Source organism: Typopeltis vanoorti, chromosome 4, assembly GCF_054136105.1.
Source record: "Typopeltis vanoorti isolate ZY-2024b chromosome 4, IOZ_Tvanoo_1.0, whole genome shotgun sequence".
NCBI classification, from domain to species: domain Eukaryota; kingdom Metazoa; phylum Arthropoda; class Arachnida; order Uropygi; family Thelyphonidae; genus Typopeltis; species Typopeltis vanoorti.
Window position 1 is genome coordinate 30250313 of NC_143552.1, and position 25657 is coordinate 30275969.

The window sequence follows — 25657 nt, forward strand, 5'->3', positions numbered from 1 at the left end:
CTTTGCATGAAATGCTAATTTCTGCTCATACTCCACATTTTTTTTCCTTACTGAGTCACTCACCAGCTTCTTCTTTATATTCTTCATGAACTGATTATTAACATTATTCTTCATGTACTGCCTCCAACGTACCATCTTCCAGATTTCATGCTTAAGCCCCTCGTTCATCCATTTTACACCTACCTTATTCAGCCTTTTCGCATTCCGAATACATTCACACATTGATGCTGCTATATATTTCTTTTCAGTTCCCAAGCCACATCTATTTCCTTACCACTCAACTCATCCTTCCATACTATAGCTCCAAGCCGTCTGCTAAGCTTGTCGGCCTGGTTGGCTAAGTGGTTATCATATCCACTTGCAGCCAAAAGGTTGCATGTTCGAATCCTGCTGTGGGCATGGATGTTTGTAACTGTCTGTGGAAATACTAGTGGTGGGTAGTAGATGGCACTGGTGTAGATGATGTGGTTCACTGTAGTTGGTGGACTGAGTGGTGGAGATGGAGAGTCGAAGAATAGGTGCCCTCTTCCAGTCTTTGGACTCCTTGGAGATGTCACGTAACGACAATAATAATCACCAGCCCTGTACTTCCACATATATCCTTTCCTCAGAGAAGTCTGTATATGGCTAGCCACAACCCAGATGATCACTCTCGCACCAACTAGAGGAAAGTGCGAAACCCACTCACCATTACATACACTGATGATATGATCGGATCTAAAGCTTTCGATCCTCGCATGCCCTCCTTTATATGCTACCCGAGATAGATAGCTCTCAAGTATTCGAGAAATTCATTTTCCTTATTCTGAAATGCTATCTCTTCATTCCAATCTATACTGCCAACATTAACACCGTCCATAATAATTACCCTTCCTTTGTTCACCAATCCTAGTTGTTTATACATTTCTTCATCACCACCCTTCCGATTCCCTGGCCTATAGCAACATCCAACTGAATATGTCCTGTCAACCTCATACCAAATTGCCTCATAACCATTGTCACTATTTCCCACTTTCACATCAACCTTATGCAGACATAATTCCCCTGCTATCATCAGCAGAACTCCTCCCTTCTTGTCTTTTCCATCCTTGTGAAAAATACTATATCCTTCCATTTCTATTCCTGTTAGGATATCATCTTCATTCAACCATGTTTCACTTATTCCAATGATTTTGGGACAAATAAACTCAATCAGTGAAACCATAATAATAAATTTAGTTTAATCCTTTATCCAAGTGTAAGCAAACAAAGTTTGCACCTTAAGTATCTTCTATGAGGCAACTCGTGGTAAAGGTGGACCAAGCTCTCATAACTCCTAGTCTTAGTATCTCCCATAATGCAAAGCACATCACCTTGCAGACATGTATAATGCTATGCATTAAGGGAAGGGCCACTACCCAGACCGGTTTTGACATTTATTGAGGCCTCGTCAGTGGGAGCCAGACCCAGAGGTGGTGATACTAAGAACGCTGAATGATACTGATTTGATGGGTGAAGCATAAATGCTTTTCATATTTCCCCTTTGTCTGAAAAGGAAGTTCTTTGAATGGAGAATTATTGAGCTTTAAGCTCACCCTGAAAGGGCAGTGAAATTAACTGTGTTCAGCTGAGCATAGAATTGACTTGGGTCTTTTGTATTTGTAAAATTCTGCTTCATTGTAGTCTGAAGCTTGCTTAATCAGTGTTTCTGAATCTGAAGTGAAAAGTGAATCTGAAGCTTCTCTGTGAATCTGGGAGTTTATGATAAACCATAGGGCATCCAAACTCATTCTCAGGCATTTATTCTGTATTCTCTGCAACTTCTGAATATTTGTATTCGAGGTATGGCTCCATGCAGGAGATGTGTAAGTGATGACTGGGCGTATTACCATCCTGTATACGAGTAGTTTGTTCCGAGTATCCAGTTTGCTTCTTCTGTTGATCATCGGGTAGAGCTATGTGATTACTTTAGATGTCTTTGAGGTTATGTGTTTTATATGACTGGTGAATTGCAGTTTTTTGTCGAGCATCATGCCAAGATATTTGACTTCGCTTTGCCATGGGATCTTAACTCCTAGCAGATGTATGTCTTCCGTGGTCTGAAACTTCTTTCTAGTGAACAGTATGGCTGAACTCTTCTGTGGGTTTGCTTGGATCCTCCAGTCCATCAACCATTTCTCTAATGTATGAATACTGCTTTGGAGTCTTCTGATAGCTAGTTTGGGGCTGAGAGATCTTGCTAATAATGCAGTATTATCTGCATATAACGTAGTGATTGTTGGACTTGGGTTTTGAGGGATATCAGCTATGTAGATAGAAAATAGCAGGAGGTCAGGAGTGAGCCCTGTGGCACACCTGACAGGATCTTGCATCTGGTTGACACAGTTTCATTTATTTTGACTTGCATGAATCTGTCTTTGAGGTATGTGTGAATTATTTTTACTAGATTAGTTGGTATGTTGAATGCGATGAGCTTGTAGAGAAGACCCTGATGCCACACCTTATCAAAAGCCTTCGCAGCATCTATAAAGACTGCAGCTGTGTGGAGGTTCCAGTTGAAGCCTTTGGTGATGAATTCGACCAGTCGGTGTATCTGTTGTATGGTGCTATGGTTTTTTCTGAATCCAAACTGCTCATTAGGAATTATACCTAATTTATCCATTGCTGATTGAAGCCTTGTAAGGATGACTTTTTCTACAACCTTTCCAAGGCTGGACAAAAGACTGATAGCTCGGTAGCTTTCGGGGAGCTGGGAATTCTTTCCAACCTTTTTGATTGGCATGATATCTGCCATCTTCCATGTTAAGGGAAAATACTTGAGTCTGAGGATGGCATTGATTATATTGACTAGATGCACAATGGCTTTTCTGGGGAGTAGTTTGATTATTTTGTTTGTGATTCCATCTGGACCTGGAGCCTTATTGTTGTTCAAATGGGTTATGATATTTATAACTTCTGCTGGAGAAGTGGGTGTGATAGGTTCTGGGTCATCCTTTTGTTGTGTTATAGCGTGCTTGACTCGGCGGTGAATCTTCTAGATAAGATTAATGTTCAAATTTTCATAATAGGGGTTACACTGAGTTTCCAAGCTGCCTACCAGAGCCTCTGCCTTTTCCTTGTCATTATAGGCTATTCCCTTCTTGGTCTGAATTGTGGGTATAAGTTGCCTTTTAGTGCGGAGGGTTCTCAAAGAATTTCCAGATGGAGTTTTCCTCTGGGTTTAGCTTCGTCAGCTTGGATTCCCAATCTTGGTTTCGATGTTTATGGAGAGCTTCACGGACTTGTCTATTTAGATTATTCAGAGTTGTTTTATCTTGTGGGGCTTTTATGTTATGGTACCTCTTTCTGGCTTTGTTTTTCAATCTGATTAGATCCGTGATTTTATCAAGGATCTGACCACTAGGGTGAAAGACTGTAGTTTGGGTGACTGACTTTATTTTTTTGATTTGACTGGTTAGGTTGTTTACAGCAAGATCTAGCTCCTCTTTATTGTGAATAACAGGGACTGGCCAATGTAGTCTGGGAGAATTCTGGAGAACTTGTCCCAAGATATGAAAGAGTGCAGAGGAGAGAATTGCTCTTGTGTACTGAGTTTAAGCAGAATGGGGTTGGGGTCGGAAGAAAGTTCATTTAATGTTTCCAACTATACTGGTATCTGATGTTTTTGAGGATGACTATGTCAAGTACATCTGAGCTTCCAACTGAGCTGTGATGGGTGGGCTCTGTGGGTCCGGCTATGACAATAGAATTTTGCATTGAATAATAGTTTAGAGTACGACCTTTGTTATTGATTGTGGAGCTGTATCAAGCTGTATGCTAGGCATTAAAGTCACCAGCCATGATGATGGAGTCTGTGAAGCTGAGAATGGAGTCCTAGTCAGATACCAGTAATGGAATGCTGGGTGGATTGTATACAGCATAGATTTTGATAATGCCAGCATTGTTAGTATGAACTTCAATGCCTCTTATCTCTGGGTTCTTGGTTTGTGGATTGGTCAGGACATTGTGGCTTAGGTAGTTTTTAATGTATATGGCTGTACTGCCTTCGCTGTTGGCGAGTCTGTTTTGTACATTATGTAGTTCCGTAACTTGGAGTTATTAGCTGGCCTGAGATGTGTTTCATTTACTAATATTACATCAGAATTGTGTCTGTGAGTGAACTCTTGCAATTTCAGAATTTTGTTACTCAGTCCATTTGTGTTCCATGCAGTGATCATGAGAGAGTTGGGCTGGAATTTTCTTTTATTCATTATTGAGGGATGTCAAAATTGAGTGGGTACCTTGTAGGAATCTTTTCATGGAGGATGGCGAAGGATTTGTCATGCTGAATTCTTGTAACATGGTAGCTAGTGAGGCAGTTAATACTGATGTCAGATTAGAGCTTATTTGTTCATGGGATGGAACAGCCTTAGTTCGTGTGGCCTCGGCATAGGTTTTAGACATTGCTGCAGCTTGTTTTCTTTCCTGAGTTGTCAAACTGGATATTATTTAGGCTGGGATGCAACCTGCACAACTGCCTTGACCGTCGCCGTAGGGTGTCGAAAGGGAAGTTTTTGCTGACCCACGGTTCTTTGGGTGTATAATGCACCCCTTGTAGTTGGCAGGGTGAGGTCCTCCACAGTTGGTGCATTTAGCTGACGTGGATCTTGGCTTGGTGCACATGATGGTCTGGTGGCCCTCGCCACATTTTAAACACCTGAAATTTGCCTTGCAAAGTTTTCGGGCATGGCCAAACCTTTGGCACCTATGCACTGTCGGTGTCAGGTTATTTTGTGCCCTAGGCAAAGTTTACAAGTGTGCCACTGATTTCACAAGTGCGCCCCTTATTTCATAAACTAAAATGTTTCCAATTGACATTAAACAAAATAGAATTGTCTTTCAGGTTAAATTAATAGGTATATTAATAGGGATTTTTTTTATTTTCTTTTTTAATTAATTTGAAAATTCTCTGTTATAATTCATTTACAAAAAAAAAGTTATAAAATACCAAAATTTAATATTTTAAAATGTTAATGTTTTAAAATATTTATCTTAACTGAATTTTAAATAGTGGATTTAAATTTTTAAAAAGTTCAAATCATTCAGGTAAGGAACAAAAAAGAACCAAGAGTTAAATAGTAAAATAGTGTGATGTGTGAGGGATAAGGAAAAAGAAGCGATACCTAAATCATATATCACTATTTAATTTTGATATTTTAGTAAAGTATGAATAAAGCATAGCTTGAAGTTTTGTGCTCCTTCATGGCTTGCGTCCTAGGCAGTTGCCTAGTTTGCCTAAATGGAAATGCCGGGCCTGCACTAATGGCACTGCCCAGCTGACGACTTTTTCCTTAGTGGCTCAGTAGAAATTCTGAGGCCACAGATAGCGGTCAGTTCATATATCTTTTTCTGTATCTTGTCAATCTCTACAAACTGTGGCATTGGCCGTTTATCTGACCTGAGCATCCTGCTCACTTGATACTAAGACAAAAGCAATGGAGAAGTCATATTTACCTATACGAGTTGCCAAAGGTGTACCACCTTATTATTAAATTACTCTGAATTTAGAGAAAGATGTTGGAAGTTTATTTTCCACTTGGTTCTTCTTCTTCAACCTTCTGGTTCTGTCCACTGCTGGACGAAGGTCTCCCCTATGATTTTCCAGATCACTAGGTTTTCTGCCTCTCCCATCCATCTCACTCCTGCAATTTGTTCCAGTTCATCTCTCCACCTTCTTCTCGGTCTTCCTCTTTGTCTTGTTCCATCCATTGGTCTCCACTCTGTAGTTTTTCTAGTCCATCTCCCATCACTGCATCTGGCAATATGGCCAGACCATCTCCACTTAGCCTGTTTAATGTATTTTACAATATCCATGACACCTGTTTGAGATCTTATCCAGATATTTATCTTCCTATCTCTCAATGTTATTTTTAGCATACTTCTTTCCATGTGATGTGTTATTCTCAGCTTGTTGTTTAGGGCTTCTGTTAAAGTCCATGTTTCTCCTCCATATGTTAGGACAGGAAGTATGCACTGGTCGAAAGCTTTCCTTTTTTAGAATCATAGGGATGTCACTTCTGAATATGTCTCTCATTTTCCCATAAGCCATCCATCCATCCAAGGTGAATTCTTCGTTCAATCTCTTTTGTTTGGCACTCCTCAAAGGATAACAATTGGTCCAAATATACATATGAAGTAACTTGTTCTATTTCATGGTTTTCAACTTTGATAGTTCTATGGTTTATGTATTTATTCATCATTATTTTTGTTTTTTCTCTATTTAATTTTAATCCAATTTCTCTGGCAGCTTCATTTAGCTGATTTAGCCTTTCTTCCAGATCTTCAAGATTATCTGCTATCAGGACAATATCATCTGCAAATTTCAGATGATGCAGCCTTTCTCCATTTATGTTTATTCCTTTTGCTATAATAAATTTAGTTCAATCCTTTATCCAAGTGTAAGCAAACAAAGTTTGCACCTGAAGTATCTCCAGGACTGACGCAACTCGTGGTAAAGGTGGACCAAGTTCTCATCACTCCTAGTCTTAGTATCTCCCATAATGCAAAGCACATCTCCTTGCAGACATGTATAATGCTATGCATTAAGGGAAGGGCCACTACCCAGACCGGTTTCGACCTCTATTGAGGTCTCATCAGTGCGAGCCAGACCCAGAGGTGGTGATACTAAGGCAGAAGCAATGGAGAAGTCATACCTTTACCACGAATTGCCTCAGTCCTGAAGATACTTCAGGCGCAAACTTTGTTTGCTTACACTTGAATAAAGGATTGAACTAAATTTATTATAGTCTAACCAAGTGGGAAAAAACTTCCAAAATCAGTGAAACCATTTCATCTCCCTCATTTCTGATACTTCTGGCATTTGTAAACAAACACAGCTGTTCATTTTTAGGTCTATACAATCCTATTCAAGCCACTTGTGGTTGAGATTTCTCCACCACATATCCAAGTGTAAGCAAACAAAGTTTGCACCTGAAGTATCTCCAGGACTGACGCAACTCGTGGTAAAGGTGGACCAAGTTCTCATCACTCCTAGTCTTAGTATCTCCCATAATGCAAAGCACATCTCCTTGCAGACATGTATAATGCTATGCATTAAGGGAAGGGCCACTACCCAGACTACTCTGGGTAGTGGCCCTTCTCAGATGATGCAGCCTTTCTCCATTTATGTTTATTCCTTTTGCTATAATAAATTTAGTTCAATCCTTTATCCAAGTGTAAGCAAACAAAGTTTGCACCTGAAGTATCTCCAGGACTGACGCAACTCGTGGTAAAGGTGGACCAAGTTCTCATCACCTCCTTGCAGACATGTATAATGCTATGCATTAAGGGAAGGGCCACTACCCAGACCGGTTTCAACCTCTATTGAGGTCTCATCAGTGCGAGCCAGACCCAGAGGTGGTGATACTAAGGCAGAAGCAATGGAGAAGTCATACCTTTACCACGAATTGCCTCAGTCCTGAAGATACTTCAGGCGCAAACTTTGTTTGCTTACACTTGAATAAAGGATTGAACTAAATTTATTATAGTCTAACCAAGTGGGAAAAAACTTCCAAAATCAGTGAAACCATTTCATCTCCCTCATTTCTGATACTTCTGGCATTTGTAAACAAACACAGCTGTTCATTTTTAGGTCTATACAATCCTATTCAAGCCACTTGTGGTTGAGATTTCTCCACCACATCTTCTCTTGCCCAATCACTTTTATTACAGCTTACCACATATATCCATTCAGTTTCAACTTAGCCACCCACATCTCAATATACTCCATCTCCATACACGCACAGTCATTGTTACTTTCAACATCCACTCTCTATGCTGTCTCCCTGTCCACTCAGGCTCCTCCCCCTTTCCTGTTCCTCTTGCATTTCCATTCTCTCTTCATCTGTCATGCTTCTGTTTCCACTGCCAAGCACTTCTGACTCTTCAATACCACTCTCCTGATCATTCACTTCATCTCTTAATTCTGATCTCTTGCTTGCAAAACACACTATACTTCCATCTAGCAACACTTTGTCAAGGGCACTCACTCCAAAGCCATTCAATTGTAACCCATCACGGCTGTATAATTCCAATCTTTTATCAAACAAACGCCATACATCCACGACCTGTACTCTCTTCTCCTCATGCAGCTCCACTAGCATATCATCTGACTCTTCGTCTCACCTCATGTCATACCTAAGCAACATGTTGACAATCATTCCCACTACACTGTTATCTTTCACTTTTCTCAATAATCTCCTGTTTGCCCTCAATGCTGCTTATGTCCACTTAGATCATTTGTAACCAGAATCACCACGAATTCTCTTGCTCATTTCTTCATCATGTCCAATGCCAGAATTATTCTACTCATTCTCCCTCCTGGATAGCAGACCTTACAGTCTCTCATTAATCAATCCTCTAACTATGGAATCTCCATACACTGCTATCCTGGAATCACTCATCACCTATTTTACCCTTTTTTCTTTCATTCTATTCTGTTGCACATTTTCGTTAGTTTCCACTAAATGTCTAATATCACTCTGCATTTCATTTTCAATAACTATTTCATCAAATCTTGCAGTCTTAAAAGCCACAATGTTAAGTTAGGCTTCAACATGTCTGATCATAAATTCTAAATAGTAACATTAGCTAATGAAAATTGTTAAGTTAATGAAAAATGATCATAAACTATATTTCTTTACAGAAATAGAGAGATAATTAACCATTTAACAGGATTTTGTTCTGAAAATGTGCATCTGCATGGTTAATTAAAATCAATTGCTAATAATATCGACATTACTGGGATGAGAAGTATACTTGCCATGAGTTCAGAATTTTTGGTTTCGGTCCTTTCGCTTATTTTCTCTTGTACTACATTAGCTGTTTCAGTTTTGCTTTTAGATTTAATCAAAGCCCCGCTTTGTTTCTGAATATCACGTTCTTTTTCCGATTTTCGTTTGCGATATTCTGTGCCTGATAGATTTTTAAAAAAATTTTTTTATCAAAGGATCTCTTCAGTATGAATTAAAAAATTTATACCGAATTTTATCAGACATATTGGAATGTTAAAATTATTTTAAAATCCAAATCCTAATAATTGTATCAAAAAAGTATTATTAACAATCACTGCACAACTGTATTATCAAAATACATAAATACAGTTTGTATTTATGTGTTTCGATTCTATTTCTTTAACTGGTTTACTCTTAACCAATTATCTCATTATGATTGTTTTGTCTCATTGATTAAATGAGATTTACCCTCAAGTCAAGGTCAACTCACTGCCAACAATGGAATCGGAAATAAATGCAAAATAGGTGTTCTACTATAGTCATGTCATCTGGTATTAACACCGACAGTGCGATATTAAATGCAACATAATACTACATTATTTTAAATTATTATGATTTTTTAAAAAAAAAATATGCAGTACAATGAAGTTTTATTATATAAAAATTTAACTAACGACTTCCTGAAGTCTGGTTTCAACAGAGAAGGAATAAATGATTTTATGATTTATTTTTCGTACACTTTAGGCCGATTTTGCCGCTCCCAAAAACTTGTCACCTCGTGCAAATGCACATGTTGCACCGTCGGTAGAGCCAGCCCTGTATGGAGGCACTTATGTAATACGTTAAACTGGACACAACTGCACAACTACTTTGAACGGCATACGTTCCACATCTTCACCTAGAGGAAGAGTTCTAATCATCAACCAGATGGCCTCAAAGTACTGACCCCACTTGAAGACTTTCTCCATCACATTCAAAAGGCAATCGCATGTTTCCTCTGGAATAATACTAACTGGACAACTTATTCTGCAAGCCAAGTACTCAGTAAGGGAGGTCAAGGCCTGATTTTCCTTGAAAACAATATTACATCTTTCAGGATCATCTTTCTCCTAAAGACACTTTAGTCCAATCATACTTATGTAACCACCTTCGCTTACATTATGAAATCATCCACCAGAGGACTTACACTATCCACAATCCTCCAAATGGCCAGTTCTGCACCATCAACTCCTACACTACCTCGTTTTTACAGAGTTGCTCTAGAGTGGTGGAAAAACACATAACTTAATCACACACTAACACGATCAACAGAGTAGTGCAAGTTGTACTTACAGGACCACTATTTTCAAACAGAAAATAGTGGTCCTGTAAGTACATGAAAGAAAGGAATAAGAATCATAGGGGACCTCCTAACCTAACCTTAAAGTGAAAAACATTCACATGCATACTGCTGAAAAACCCAAAAACCGAAAAGCAATACCAGTACTGTAGATACAAGAGGCTATTATAAAAGTCTTTCAAGATATTGTTACGCCTCAGGGAAATCCAAATTCTTTCTAAAAACTGTGGGAGCCCACCTTTCAATAACAACAAGAAAATATTCTATTTCCTCATGTCATTGCCTCCAACTTCGCTCTTCACATATTCATCCATATCTTTCTCATCTAAAAACTTGCACATGCCATCAAGTTTTCAGTGGGACCACCTATACAAATCAAAGTGTGCCAAACCAGATTCTGAGGCTATGGCACAACATCTTGCCTACTCCTACTAAGCTCTACATATTTCAACTTAGAAAATTGGATCTGTGTCTCTTCTGCAAAGTTTCAGGTACCTTGAAACACACATATCTGACATGTGCTGCAAGCAAAGCGATGATCAGCTATGCCCTGAATACTGCCTCTAGTATCTGTAACAACACACACACAGCCAAGAAGACTACTAGAATTTAGTCCATACAGAATATGCAACTTTCTCTTCATCTCTGCCAAAATCATCTACAGCTTTTAAATTAAGCACAAAAGAAATAACCAGAATCCATCAATCACCGAACTGGAACAAACTCTCACATAGAAGTTACATAGGATACAAAGCAGGCTTTCACTGGAATATGATTATCACAAAAAAACAAAAACTGTAGCCAAATTCATTAAGGAGTGGAATCCAAATGTACCCTGTTCTGGATTGCCAATGACGATACACTTCAACTGAAAGATAGCTAAGAGTGATACTGAACTTTAATGGTGACTCTTTTACTAAGAAGACAAACCCTCTCTATCAGTCATGTACTATTTACATCCTTTCTATTTTATATCCGGAAAAAAAAAAAAATCCTTTTTCTCTGTAATATATTCTTATAATATGTAAATAGTCTTTTTGTTGCCTATCTTCCAATGTATATTTTATCAAGTTAGATATATAAAAAAAGTATCCATTCTCTGCAGCTTGTACACCAAATTATCATGAGGTGATCTTCTTTATCCAACAAACTTGTTACCTTATCATAAAATGCAAGTTAGTTGCTAAAATAAGGCTTACCCTCTACAAATCCATGCTGAGCATCATAAAGAATCCTATGTCCAACAATCCAATCCTGTATTCTATTCCTAACCAACCTCTCCAATAACTTCAGATATACAGACTGGTCTATAATTGGAACTTTCTATTCTATAAACATGCATGTGAGGTGGTACTATTTTGCCTTTTTCCCCCTCCCACTCCTTAGGAACATTAACTGCTGCATGACTTTCATTAAATAACTAGGTCAAGGGCTTAGCTAACTGTTTTGCACATTCCATAAAAATACATGCTGATAATTCTTCCATTCTCACAGCCTTATTAGCATCTAACCCAATCAACACCTGCCATATCTGATTCTTTCACCTCTAATTCTTCTAATACTTACCTCCCTTCTACATGTTGCAGATATGAATCAGCACATATCATCAAGTATGATATGCACATAAAAATTAAATAATTCTACTATATCCTTTGCAATGGTTACTCTGTTACCATGAAGAATAATTATTGACAGTGTCAACCTGCCATAATTATTCTTCCTCTTGCTTGCTTGCCCTTATAGTGGAAGAATTTCCTTGAATTATTCGTGGCCTGATTAGCCAATCTCCTTTCATATTGCATGCTTTCTATATCATGCTTGTCACCTTTCTTCTCCACTTTATACTCCTCATGTAGCTGATCATCTTCTGTCTTGTACCTTCTCTATCACATTTTCAACACAGCTTGCTAAATGTCACTGTTCATCCATTTCACTCCTGCTCTGTTTATTTGCTTAAACAGAGCAGGAGTGAAACTTATTTGACAAGTGATGTATAGATACTATCTTATGAATTGCCATGCACTATCTAATGTACTGATACTAATCGACACGCTCCAGATGTTTTATTTCACTCTTCCTTTTCATCAACTCTTGTGTAATATTCTGTGTAATATAATGTAATATTCTGTGTAATATAAAATGTAATATAATGTGTAAAATGGTTGACAACAATGGTATAATCTTTGATGGACAGCATGGATTTGCTAAAGGGAGGTCATGTTTTAGTAATCTACTTACTTATTACAATAAAGTGACTGCTTCCTTGGACAGAGGAGAAGGATACACAGTAATATACTTGGATTTCGCAAAAGCTTTTGATAGAGTACATCATGATAAGTTGACAGTCAAACTAGAGCAGATGGGGTTGGATATTAGATTAGTGCATCGGATTGGAGACTGGCTATCTGATAGGTATCAACAAGTTGTGTATGGGGGTGCAATATCCAGGAAAAGGAAAGTCACTAGTGGAGTGCCTCAGGGGTCTGTTTTAGGGCCATTACTATTTAACTTGTATATTAATGATATTGGCGAAGATTTGGATGGAGATATTCAGTTGTTTGCAGATGATGCAAAGTTGAGACGAACCATAAAGAGTAGTGAAGATGTTGTGGCCTTGCAAGAAGACCTGAATAAATTGAGTGATTGGGCAAGTAAATGGGGATGTGAGTTCAATGTTGCAAAATGTAAGGTTTTAAAATTTGGAAAACAAAGATGGGATGCAGAATTTATGCTTGGTGAGAATATATTGTTGGAGGTAAAGGAAATAAGAGATCTGGGGGTGATAGTGGATAAGGATCTAAAATTTAGGGGACACATCGCCAAAATTGTGAAGACAACACAAAGACTTCTGGGAATGATGCGGAGGACACTGACATGTAGAAGTAGGGAGATTCTTGTTCCATTGTATAAGGCTTTGATTAGGCCACACATGGACTATTGTGCCCAGATTTGGTCACCGGGTTTTCAGAAGGATGAAGAGATGTTGGAAAGGGTCCAAAGGCGACTGACTAAGGTAGTTTCTGACCTCTGGAATGTTGAGTATGAGGAAAGATTGAGAAGATGTAATTTGCAGAGTCTGGTGGAGAGAAGGAAGAGGGGAGATATGATAGAGACCTACAAGTTGGTAAGGGGTTGTTATAAGATCAATGGTGGAGAAGTTCTACAGAGAATAGTGGGAGATCAGGGGAGAACCAGAGGTCATCCGTGGAAACTGTATAAAGAGGGTGTGAGTAGGGGAGTGAGAGGCAGGTTTTTTTCGTGCAGAGTTGTGAATGATTGGAATGCCTTGCCTGAGATTGTGGTGTCTGCAAGGAGTTTGAGTGTGTTTAAGACACAGTATGATGAGATGTGTGTGTGATAAAAGGACCTCCCAGATGAGTCTTTGACTCCATGAAGTCTTGGGTAATAATAATAATAATAATAATAATAATAATTCCATTCATCTAAATTTTCGGAATTAATCTTGGCAGCATTATTTACTTTTTTGAAATGCTCTAGCCCAGGGTTTACCAACCTTTTTGAGCTATGGAGGACTCTTAAGATGAGGAAACAGTATGGGGGGTCCCCCCCTACCCCACCATCTTTCTTAAAGCAATCAAACAATCAAGATAATTTTATGTTGTGGATAATAAATAAAAGGATCATTGTAATTTTGTTTTTATTGGAATGTAACAAAAATGTTTAAAACAATTAAATTATGAAGAAAAATGGATTTTAATGGAATCTTTGGAGTTGTATATCATTGACAATCCTTCATAGTTGAAAATATAAGACGATGTTGCAGCTTGCAAACAATCATTGACATGTTCATCCTTGAGTGATGATCTGTATTTAGATTTTATGATGTTCATGATGGAAAAAAATGACTCGCACAAGTATGCTGATCCAAAAAACAACATTATCTTGTATGCACAACATTTTAAAACAGGAAATCTTTCTCTACCAACCAACCTCCAGATGTTTTCATCACCTTTATATGACTAATGTGATATCATTCCCGAGATCAAAATTTTCCAGTTCTACTTCTTCTGTTGTTGTCAAAGTTTGTTATAAGTTCAGCAATTTCAATCACACTTAAGTCTGTAAAAAGGTTTTAAAAAATGATACCATTGGCTCAATGGTGTTGAACTGCCGAAACCCCTTGTCAAATTCTTTCCGAAGCACTTTAAGCAATATAGCAAACGATTCCAGGACAAACACTCTGTTGTCAATCATTTTCCTCAGATTTGGGATCATCTGAATGATCTGATCGAACTTATCAGCACAATGTGTTAATCAAAAGTTTATTTTTCACTTGGTTAGACTATAATAAATTTAGTTTAATCCTTTATCCAAGTGTGTGAGCAAACAAAGTTTGTGCCTGAAAGTATCTTCAGGACTGGGGTAAGGTGGTACAACACCAGGCAACTCGTTGCAAAGGTGGAGCAAGCTAACATCACTCCTATCTCAGTATCTCCCATAATGCAAAACACATATCCTTGAGGATATGTATAATGTTATGCATTAAGGGAAGGGACACTACCCAGACTAGTTTCGACCTTTATTGAGGTCTCTTTAGTGTGAGCCAGGCCCAAGTGGAGATACCAGGTAGAAGCATTAGCAAGGTCATCTCTACCTATAGGAGTTGCCAAACGGTGTACCACCTTTTTATGAAATTACTCTGGATTTAGAGAAAGATGTTGAAAGTTTATTTTTCACTTGGTTAGACTATAATAAATTTAGTTTAATCCTTTATCCAAGTGTGAGCACTTGGATAAAGGATTAAACTAAATTTATTAATGTGTTAATCCTTTCCTTGGAATTTGATGTTTAGAGAATTTAATTTTTCTATGATATCTGTAAGGAAACTCAAATCCATTAACAAAAAGGATCACTTAACTGTTCATTCTGTCTTTGGAATTGAGAAATTCTTTTATCTCTTCAATCAAACTCACAAATCTTGAAAGTACTTCTCCTTTGCTTAGCCAGCGAACTTCAGAATGAATAATAAGATCTTTTTTAGTTACATCATTGGTACTCTCAATGAAAGACTTAAAGAGGCAGTGCTGTAGAGGAGAGGCTCTAATTGAGTTTGTTATTTTTAGAACTGTTTTCATAATGTGACTGAAGGAGAGAACTTTACCGCACAATGCTTCTTGATGAATAATGCAATGGTATGACGTAAAGATCGGAAATAATTTGTCCTCCCTGCAAAGAGCAATAAATCCTTTGGAAGTACCCACCATTGCTGGGGTTCTATCAGTGGTGATCACTGCCAACTTGCTTTGAAGGAAACCTATTGTTTCAATGTAAGGTAAATTTCCATTCCTGCTGTTTGACCATTCATAGTCAATAATTTTAACAGCTCCTCCCTAACAGAAACGTCCTCAAATACCATTCTTACTAAAACAGCCAGTTCTGCTGTATCTGATACATTCATTGACTCATTAAATTGCAGGGATAAGTATTCACATTTTCCTAAATTATTTTTCAGTTGGGCTTGCATGTCAAAAGAAACTGAGCTCAATCGCCTTGTGATTGTTTTAACTGAAAGCTCTGTCACATAATTTCTTGTTTGTTTTTAAAGCCTTCAAATAGAGAATCTGCTCCTGCAAGAAATGCCTCTTTTATCAATTCTGATCTAATCTGATTTTCCCTTTCAGTTGTTTCTGATCGTAGATGACTTTGTAGGCATTGCCGACAAAGTATTCCTGGTGAGATTTTTACAGGGTAGTTCACCATTGCTTTCCCCATTCCCCCAATTTTATCCAGGCTCGAGACTGGCACATGGTTTGGACGTATTCTTGGCTTCCATGTGTGTTCACAGGGCTGGTTCGCCTGTTCTAGGGGGACGAAAAAACCGAGTTTCCAGGTGAAAAAACACCCCTACTTCCGTATGAGACTAGCTAACTCACATTTAGTCGAAAGAGACCAGATAAAGGTTCCTCACATCACTGATAGGAATCGAACCCAGGTCTTTCCGACCAAAGGGCTTCATCTATACTGACTGAGCTACGGAGGCTCTGATTAGGATGCAATGAAGCATTTCTGTAGAGGAAAACCTGTACTCAAATCATAAGTTTAAATGAGCAATATATCCGACTCATTTATCAATTCACCATCCTGATATGGTTTTTTTTCCTTTTTACTATTAACCCTGAGGAGGTCGCATGTATCTGAGAGATACATTCATTACTAGTATGTGCTAAAATGTGATAAAACTTAAAAAAAAAAAAAAAAACACTGCAAATATAATACATGATGGTTTATTTATTTTCAGTTAAAATCTAGAAATTACTGAACAAAGAAACAAAAAAAACAAAAAAACAATATGATGTTTAGGGCTTCCCTCGATGAGTCTAAAGACTCTTTGGAGTTGCCCATAATAATAATAATAATATATTTGGCACCGACATTTTCACCACCCATCTTGAGCAATGCATACTCACATTCCTACTAACCACAGGGCTGGTTCGCCTCTTCTAGGGGGACGAAAAAACCGAGTTTCAACTTCCAGGGATGACTCCCTTGTTCTGGTCCCTCTAGCCTGAAGCATTTCCCCTGCATCAATTCTATAAAATCCTTTAAGCAACTTAAATGTTTCTATCATATCCCCTCTTTTACTCCTATCAATCACCTTCCGCAATCCAAACACCCTCAATCTATCCTCATAAGGAACATTCCACACAGACCACTCACCATCTTGGTCCCTCAGCTCTGAATCCTCTCCACTGCTTCCTCATCCCCAAGAAACCCAGGGGACGAGACTTGAGCACAGTAATCCAAATGGGGGGGGGGGTATATCAGGGCCCTATAAAGAGGAAGAACAACTTCCATATCTCTACTTGTTAATGTGTTCTTCAATAGCCAAGTAATCTTATGGGCTATGTTTGCAACCTTAGCAATACATATTCTAAACATTAACTCTCTGTCTATCACCACCCCTAAATCTCTAGCTTCATCTATTTCCTGGAGTATAGTGCCATCAATGTGATACATGGCTTGTAATCTATTTTTCCTAAAATGCATAACTTTACATTTTTCCACATTAAATTGACACCCATTATCTTTAGCCCATAAGAGCCTATTTAAATCATCCTGCAAGCTCTTCACATTGCCTTAATTAACTATTATTCTAACTAATTTCACATCATCAGCAAACAACGGAATATTTCCTTTCAGGTTATTTCCCATATCATTTATGTACAAATTAAACAGCAATGGTCCCAGCACTGAACCTTGCTGCACACCACTGGTCACCTGTTTTTGCCTTGATTCTGCCCCTCATTATACCAGTTTTTGATATCTGTCCAGCAGCCACTCTCTTATCCACTTAACCAGTGTCATAACCCCATTTGTTCTAATTTGCATAACAGAGTTCCATGCAAATATCTTTCTGTCAAATGCCTTTGCAAAATCATTATGTAGCCTTTATTCAACTCAGCTGTTACTTTATTGTAAAAAGATAGTAAATTACTAAGGCATGACTGACCCTTCACAAAGCCATGTTGACTCCACAGTATTATATTTTTATCTACCCATTCTTGAATTCTCTTTATGAACAATTTTTCTCGTACTTTTGCCACTATGCCTGAGATACTGATTGGTCTATAATTTGATACTCAGTATTAGAACCTCCTTTATGCAAGGGAATTATTTTGCCTTCTTTCCACTCCCTTGGAATGTAAGAAGTACTGCTAGTTGCCTTGCACATTCTCACTAAACCCTAGCTGATATCCTATCTAATCCCACAGATGTATTTACATTGAGATTCTGCAATATCCGAAGAACCTCCAATTCATTCACCTCTGTTCCCACATCAGTGTCTGTCACATGTGTTAAAGCAGTAACCTCACTAGGATGATATATCTTTGCAAAGTGGTCACCTAGTTACTCAACTATTTTATCTGCTTCTGTCTCCTCATGACCATCATCACTCATTACTATTAATCTTCCATAGTCATTCTTCCTCTTATTTGCCACATAAAAAAAAGAACTCTTTGGGATTTCCTTTGGCCTGCTATCACACTGTTTATAAGTTTGCTGTTTGCCTTTCTCTTTATATACCCTCCACAGCATTTTCTTCTTTGCAGCTTGTGCTTAATGATATTACTTATCCATCAAACTCCTATTTGATTAGCCCTCCTTACCTTAGGTGCACTACTAACATCATTACCCTGCAGTGTTTTATGCCATGGCACAGATTTAAGCTTCTTCCTAAGCTTATCATAATCACCTGCCTTGTGGTTCCACATATACCCTTCTTGACAGAATATTCCCCATGTTTTATAATCTTCCAAGTCAAGACCGCATGGTCATCTCACTAATTGGAAGAACTGTGGTTATGGATAGTTCTTCTGATTCTATAACCAGGTCCAATACTCTCCCAATACCCTAGTCCTCTCCATCACATGCTGCATTAAGTAATTATCTCTTAGTATTATCCTATGCAATATTTTCCCTATATAAGGTTCCTCTTACCAACTCATATACCTCAATCACACCACACCTTTCCTTCTATTTTCCAAGGTCTGCAGAACACATTACCTCAATTTGTCCTCATGCCAGAGTCCCAAGACAGTCTTAGTCACTCACCTCTAGACATTCTCTAATGTTTCCATTATCCAGTTATGTGCATAGAAATCTAGATATGGCTTGGGCAATGCCACCACAGCAACATTATCAGTTCTATATCGATTTATTGTTTGCATTATGACAACAAATTAATGAATAATCTTTACAATTTTTCTTATGTGTTCCTGAACTTTCTCTTTATGCACCAACTTCTAGAGCGTTCATCTCTTCCCTTTCTAAAGTGAGACTCCACCAATACAAACATAATACAGCACCAATAGTGGAATATTGGAGAGCGCAGCTTGACACTTAGCAACAATGAATTGATATCTCTATTCATCTGCCCACAAGCACCAACTGATTCAAATACACTAGTAGCAAAAGTACATGACAGCCCTGTGCCCTTATTCTCCCTTATTCACCTTAGCATCATCTAGAAGTTATGCATTCCTTTTTTAAGTTACCGACGTTAGCAATATCAAAAGAAAATTAACATAATACAACAGTTCATATATTTAAAAAGAGAAAGGGGAAAAGAAAAAAAAATGAAAGCATAAATATCTTTTTTTTTTATCTATCTATATTTATTTTTTTTATCTATCTTTTTTTTTTTCTCTCACTGGCTTCTAGAAAATAAACAAAGTCATGGAATGACATTTTCAAATGTCATGACGTATTTTCAAATACGTCAAAACAGTTTACCTGAATGCTTCAAATGTAACGCGACACTACCTGTACGATGTCGATAAACCGAAACTTCAATAGCCAAGCGTCATACGCTTACGTCATGTGTAAATACGATAACAAGAACTGCGATATATCTTTATCCGCTGCATGAAATAGTTCGCTCTAAGGAAGGACGGTAATACGAAACCTGTTACGAAACGTTCCCGACCGGAGATGGTAGTAGCGATTTTTGACAATAGGAGTTTAAAAATATATTACATAATAGAAAAGATTTCTCTAGTTTTATAAAAAAAAAAAAAAATCGCAAATTTGCTGCGCAATCATGTAGTTGGATATGTATTACACCATGCACCCTGGTTGAAACGTCTGATTTATTATTATTATTATTACAAGTGCCTCCTAGAATTAAAATGTCATCGTGCGGTTTTAACTACATATGGAAATATCTAACAAGCGAATTCTACGGCACATATTTGAATCACGTTCAAAGAATGAAAACAGAAAGATTACCAAAACAAGCCATTAGGAAAAAGAAAACCAGGAAGTCCTCTTAAAAGATTTAACGATGACTTCTAAGGCCGGAACAGGCCATACTAGGCCTAAATCCTTGATACGCATGATGATGATATCTGAATCACCGTTTGCGCACTCGACGTTTGATTCTCGTGAGTTATCCTGCCTCTGGTAATTTTTTTTCCTTCGGAAAAGAGAAGAAAAATATACAGCCGAGAGACAAATACCTGTAATGTGTAGCATGTAGTTGGATGTTTTGTGTAGTGCTGTATAAACAGTTTCTTGCAAAGAGGTCTGGAATTCCATGCTGACGAGAAGCAGTAATAATAATACGAACTCGTGAATCTATATGAGAGAAACTATTACTTATTACCTGACTCCATGGTAAGTCAGGTAATAATTATTGTTGTTTTATCTCAGTAATAATTTTAAAAAGTAATAATCAGTAAATCATTGAAGCTTTACTGACTGAGGTAAATCGATGTTTACTGATTTACCTCAATCAGCAAAGACTCAACGCGGGAGGGCACCACACACACACACACACAGCGGCGTAGCTAGGGGGAAGGGGGTCCTCCCCGGGAGGCATTTTTTTGGTGGTTTCACGTGAGACACAATTTTATTTGTCGAAGATTCTTTTATTTATGTTAACTTAGTAATTTTTATTACTTAATTAATTATTAGTTTTTAACAACTATACAACTAAAATAAATAAAATATAAATATAACAAAACCGTTACATTTCTCTATCATACTATAATTCAAATTCTTAAAAATAAAACAATAAAACGCATGGCAAGGCGATTGCTTTATTGGTTATTGCTTATACTATGGTAGCTGCTTCTCAGCAGCGAGCACCGCGCAGTCAGTACACATTTGTGAAAATGTTTTTTTTTTCCTTCTAATTTTGCGTATAACTAAGGCCATCGACAGGATTTTAGGACCCCGGTAATTATATCTCTGTGGTTCCCTATTATATTAGGGTTTTTGCTTAACTTGTATAAAAATTAACAAACATTATTCCGTTTTTACCCTAAAAATGCCCAAATGCCTGATCATCATTAGTTTTTTCTAATCTGTTACACATTTATATCATTTAGCTCGTTATCGAAACCGTTGAAAAAATATTTATTATATTCTTTATGTATGGTTAATCTAGAGCACGGGTTGACAACCCTTGGCATGCCTTCCAAATGTGGCACGCCAACGACTTTTTTCCGGCATGCAACCCAGGGCTCATCTTAAAAAATAATTAAATTAAAAAAAAAAAAATACATTTCAAACATCTTCGCTGACTTGTATATTTTAACTTAATATAATACAATTTTGTTAAGTACAACGATACCAAATAAAAATTCAATAAATAAGCAAACCCTACCAACTGTTTTAGTAATAATAAGTAATAAGAAAATAAGAAACAAGCATCCTATTTCCAAGCCATCTATCTCCGCGATATACTGATGTACAAGTTTCTTCCAGTTCAGTTGTTGCATCATTCGTCAGGCATCCAGACGTTTACCATCATTTTATATATCTTTTCATGTTTCTTAAAGAACGTATCCGTTTTCTAAAGTGTGTATATATGTGGATTTGGATTTTATTAAATCGTAAGTCATTAAAATATGGATTGGAAGTATTTATTGTCAATTAATATGTTTAACTTATTAGATATAAAAGCAAATTTCCTTTACATTGCCATAAACATACCATATAATTCGCACTTTTTTTCTCCAAAAATTAAAGCTAAAAATCGTGGTGCGAGATATATGTGGGGATTTTCGGAAACTAAAGTTTTCAGTTTTTTTCGTAAAATCCGCGCATATATCTCGCACCACGATTGCAATTGCTATTTCCTGCCTAGAGAGCAGTTTCCTTGTGTGCATCCTACCCGAATAGTACCATCTTCTTTCCCATTATTTCAAGCAAAAATTACCAATAATTTACGAGACTTAATGAACAATCCTTCACGAATGACTAATGAACAGACAGCTATAGTACTAGGCCAGTAAAGATATAGCAGCTATGAAGATGTGAATATGATTGGTGCGGTATTAACAAAAGATCGCGAGTCAAAGATAAAAGCAGCAGACAATTTTTGAATTGAAATGCTAATTTCCTTTAACCAAATTTAATATATGAAAAATTCCGCCATGGGATCCTTAGGGATCTCATGCCAGTCCCAAGCCTGGATAAAGGAGGAGGGTCGGTCAGATGAGTGTCGATGCTCTGACCGTAAAGAAAAAACACGATTGTTATCTGATGCCTATATAACCAACAGCTACAACATGCCGGCTCGGGCGTCGCCCGGATAAACAAGGCCCGCGATACCAATCGAGCAATCGGGGTTGGATCGAAAAGTGGGATACCGAAAGGAAACTGAAACTAACAGAACTGTTATCAGTAGGAACATGGAATGCGCAGACACTCTGGATGTCAGGAAAATTAGAACCACTTCGTGAGGAAATGAAGAGATCTCGGTGGGATATACTAGGATTGGCAGAGATGAGATGGACATCATCTGGAGAGATCAATGGATGCGAAGTAATATGGTCAGGACATGACACCATGTACGAAGCAGGAGTTGGCTTCCTTCTCGGCAAAAGAGCTCGAGAGGCACTGATAGGCTACAAACCAGTAAATGAACGAATCATAGTAGCAAGATTTCAGGCAAAGCCATTCAACATATCAATAGTCCAGATATATGCACCCACATCTGACAGCACAGATGAGGATATTGACTTATTCTACAAAGATCTGACAGAGACAATAGAAACAATACCAAAGCAAGATGTGCTAATTATTGAAGGAGATTGGAATGCCAAAGTTGGAATAGATAATGATGGTTGGGAAAATATGGTTTCGGAGAAAGAAATGAACGAGGTGAAAAATTGTTAGAATCTGCAGTGGACCACGAGATGATGATCTGTAACACAAGATTCCAACAAAAGGAGTGTAGAAAATGGACGTGGCGATCAAATGATGGGAAAACCAAAAACATGATTGATATGATTATGATTAAAAGAAGATGGATAACATCAGTACAGCAATGTCGAACTTTTCAAGGAGCGGATATAGACTCGGACCATAGTTTAGTGATTGCACACATCAAGATGAAATTGAAAAAGAAATATAAACCCCAACATCAGAATAGAAGAGATATAGCACGAATAAGTGAAGCAGAAATAGGAAGAAGGTACAGAACAGTGTTAGCAGAGAAACTTAAAAGTGTGGAGAAAGAAAAAAAACTCAAATTTTTAGTTTTTTTTCTTTCTCCACACTTTCTCTTTGAGTGAAAAGAGTAATGAAGGCGATAGAAGATGCAGTTGAAGAAACAGTACCAGAAGAAGAGAAGATCAAGAAGAAATGGATTACACAAGAAACACTGAAGTTAGTACAGAAGAAAAGAATGTTGAAGATAAGAAAGGATACATCAGAACAAATAGAAGAGCAATATAGAAGAAAGTGTAACGAGGTGAAAAAAGCAGTCAGAATGGATAAAATGAAATGGTTAGAAGCCCAATGCAACAAGGGAGGTATACAAAATGATCAGAATCATTAATAGAAAGTGGCAACCAAAACAGACCACAATTAAAGATGAAAAGGGCAAAGTATTGATGAATAAAGAAAAAATTGTACAGCGGTGGACAAGATACTGTAGTGAGTTATATGAAGGAAAACTAGATTCAGATAGCATTGGGAAACTCACTGAAGAATTGAAGCAGATATCACCACCAGGTAATGAGCATGATATGGACATTTTAAGAGGAGAGGTAGAAAAAGCAATAGGACGGCTAAAACACAAGGGTCCTGGTAACGATAACATTACTGGAGAAATGATTAAATATAGTGGTGAAAGTATGGTTACAGAAATGCACCAACTATGCAATATGGTATGGAAAGAAGGGAAAATGCCAGAGGAGTGGGTGAAATCAATATTAGTAACATTATACAAGAAAGGATATAAGCTAGAATGTAAAAATTATACAATTGCCTTGATAAGTTATCTTGGTAAAGTGATGATGATCATATTGACAGAAAGATTGAGAACGCAATTGGAAGCATACCTTGCAGACGAGCAAGCAGGATTTAGGAAGGATAGAACCACAATTCAACAGATTTTGACAATGAGGTTAATAGCAGAGAAAGCTAGGAGAAAAAACAAAAACATATATACTTGCTTTGTTGACTTTCAGAAAGCATTTGACAGTATTGACCAGAAAGTGACATTAGCAGTTCTGGAATCCTATGGAATTGATAAAAAACTAATAGTTATATTAAAAGATGTTTACCAGAATGCAGTTGTAGCAGTTAGAATAAGTGATGATTTCGGGAAATTATTTAAAACAAGCAGAGGTACTAAACAGGGAGATCCAATATCACCAAGCATTTTCATCGCACATTTAGAAAGATCAATGGATAAAATGAAAGAAGATACCAAAGGAATATCTGTACACGGAATGAGAATTAACAATCTGAGATTTGCAGATGACATTGTTATTATTGAAGAAGACGAAAGAGAACTACAAAAAACACTGAAACTGTTAAATGAGGAAGGGAAGAGATTTGGACTTGTTATGAACTTTGAAAAAACAAAGACAATGGTATTTGGTGAAAAGAACATGAAACAAAAGATACAAGTGGATGGAACTGATATAGAAAATGTAGAACAATTCACATATTTGGGAAGCAAACTGACATATGACTTGGACTGTAAAAAAGAAATAAAGATCAGGATTGCAAAGGGAAGAACAAATCTGAAGGCCATGGATAACATCTGGAAAAGTAAAGTGATCAGTCTGCAAACAAATCTAAGAGTATTGGAAACATGCATCTTCAGTGGTGTACTGTATGGATCTGAAACGTGGGTAATAAATAAGGAATCAAGAAAAAGAATTTTGTCATTTGAAAGAACTTGTTACATGAAGATTCTAAGAATAGGATGGGTACAGAAAATCACCAATGAAGAGCTCTATCAGAAGATACAACCAAAATAGAATCTAATGCAGAAGATTATAAAAGGGAAGCTGCAATTATTTGGACACATCTGTAGAATGAGTGAGGACCGGAAGATAAAGACATTTATGTTTGGTATTTTGGATGGTTTAAACAGAAGAGGTAGACCATACAGAGAATGGATAGACGATATAAGACTGGTGTGGAATGGGTGTACAAAAACTGCGACACTGTGCACTGGACAAAGAAAGGTGGAAGAAGATAGTGAAACAGGCATCAGACATCAACGGGCAGTGAGCCCATTATTCGTGATGATGATGATGAATATCTGAAAGTGCCATAACAATATTCACTCTATATTTCTTAGCTTTAACATGTTTACGAATTTTAACACTTTCCATTAATTTTTATTGTTGCTTTGCATTTGAGCTGGGGGAACAGACTCCCACGCATCTAGTTTTTAGTGTTTGCCAGTGCAGCATATGGTTTTGCTTGAGTCTAAATAGCATAGTTTCTGTGGGAAGGGGACATGCAATTCATTAGTTAGTGCCATTTTTATCACACCTGTTTGTAATTGCACTATTTGTTGAGAAATATATTACTCAGACTGCAAATGTTTCTGTACCTTATTCAGTGATACAATAAAACGACATATTTTTACTTGTGTCTGCAGTCACTATTGGCTACTGGGGAGGACGCGTGGTTTGCCATGGGAAGCGAGTCACTATCGCTCTGACGTGAACGTGATTAAACTTTTTTTTTTTTCCTGTGCGAGGTATACAGAATACTTTTCAATTTCTTTTTTCGCGAAGTAGTAAAATTAGGGGTGCGAGTTATATTCCAGTAAATACGGTAAGTTATT

The 25657-nt window shown here is 37.4% G+C and overlaps 1 protein-coding gene across 5 annotated transcripts in view; it reads right to left on the reverse strand.

Annotated features, from left to right (window-relative positions):
* The window catches only part of Oat (Ornithine aminotransferase precursor), a 279809-nt gene that overhangs the window by 188881 nt on the left and 65271 nt on the right, over nt 1-25657 (reverse strand). The window contains exon 1 of one of the 5 annotated variants that reach the window (XM_090391731.1): nt 8780-8931. The exons of the other annotated variants lie outside the window; for them this stretch is intronic. The gene's annotated coding sequence lies outside the window, so the exon portion shown is untranslated. Of the gene's footprint in view, nt 1-8779; nt 8932-25657 lie in introns of those variants that run through there. 5 annotated transcript variants of the gene reach the window in all.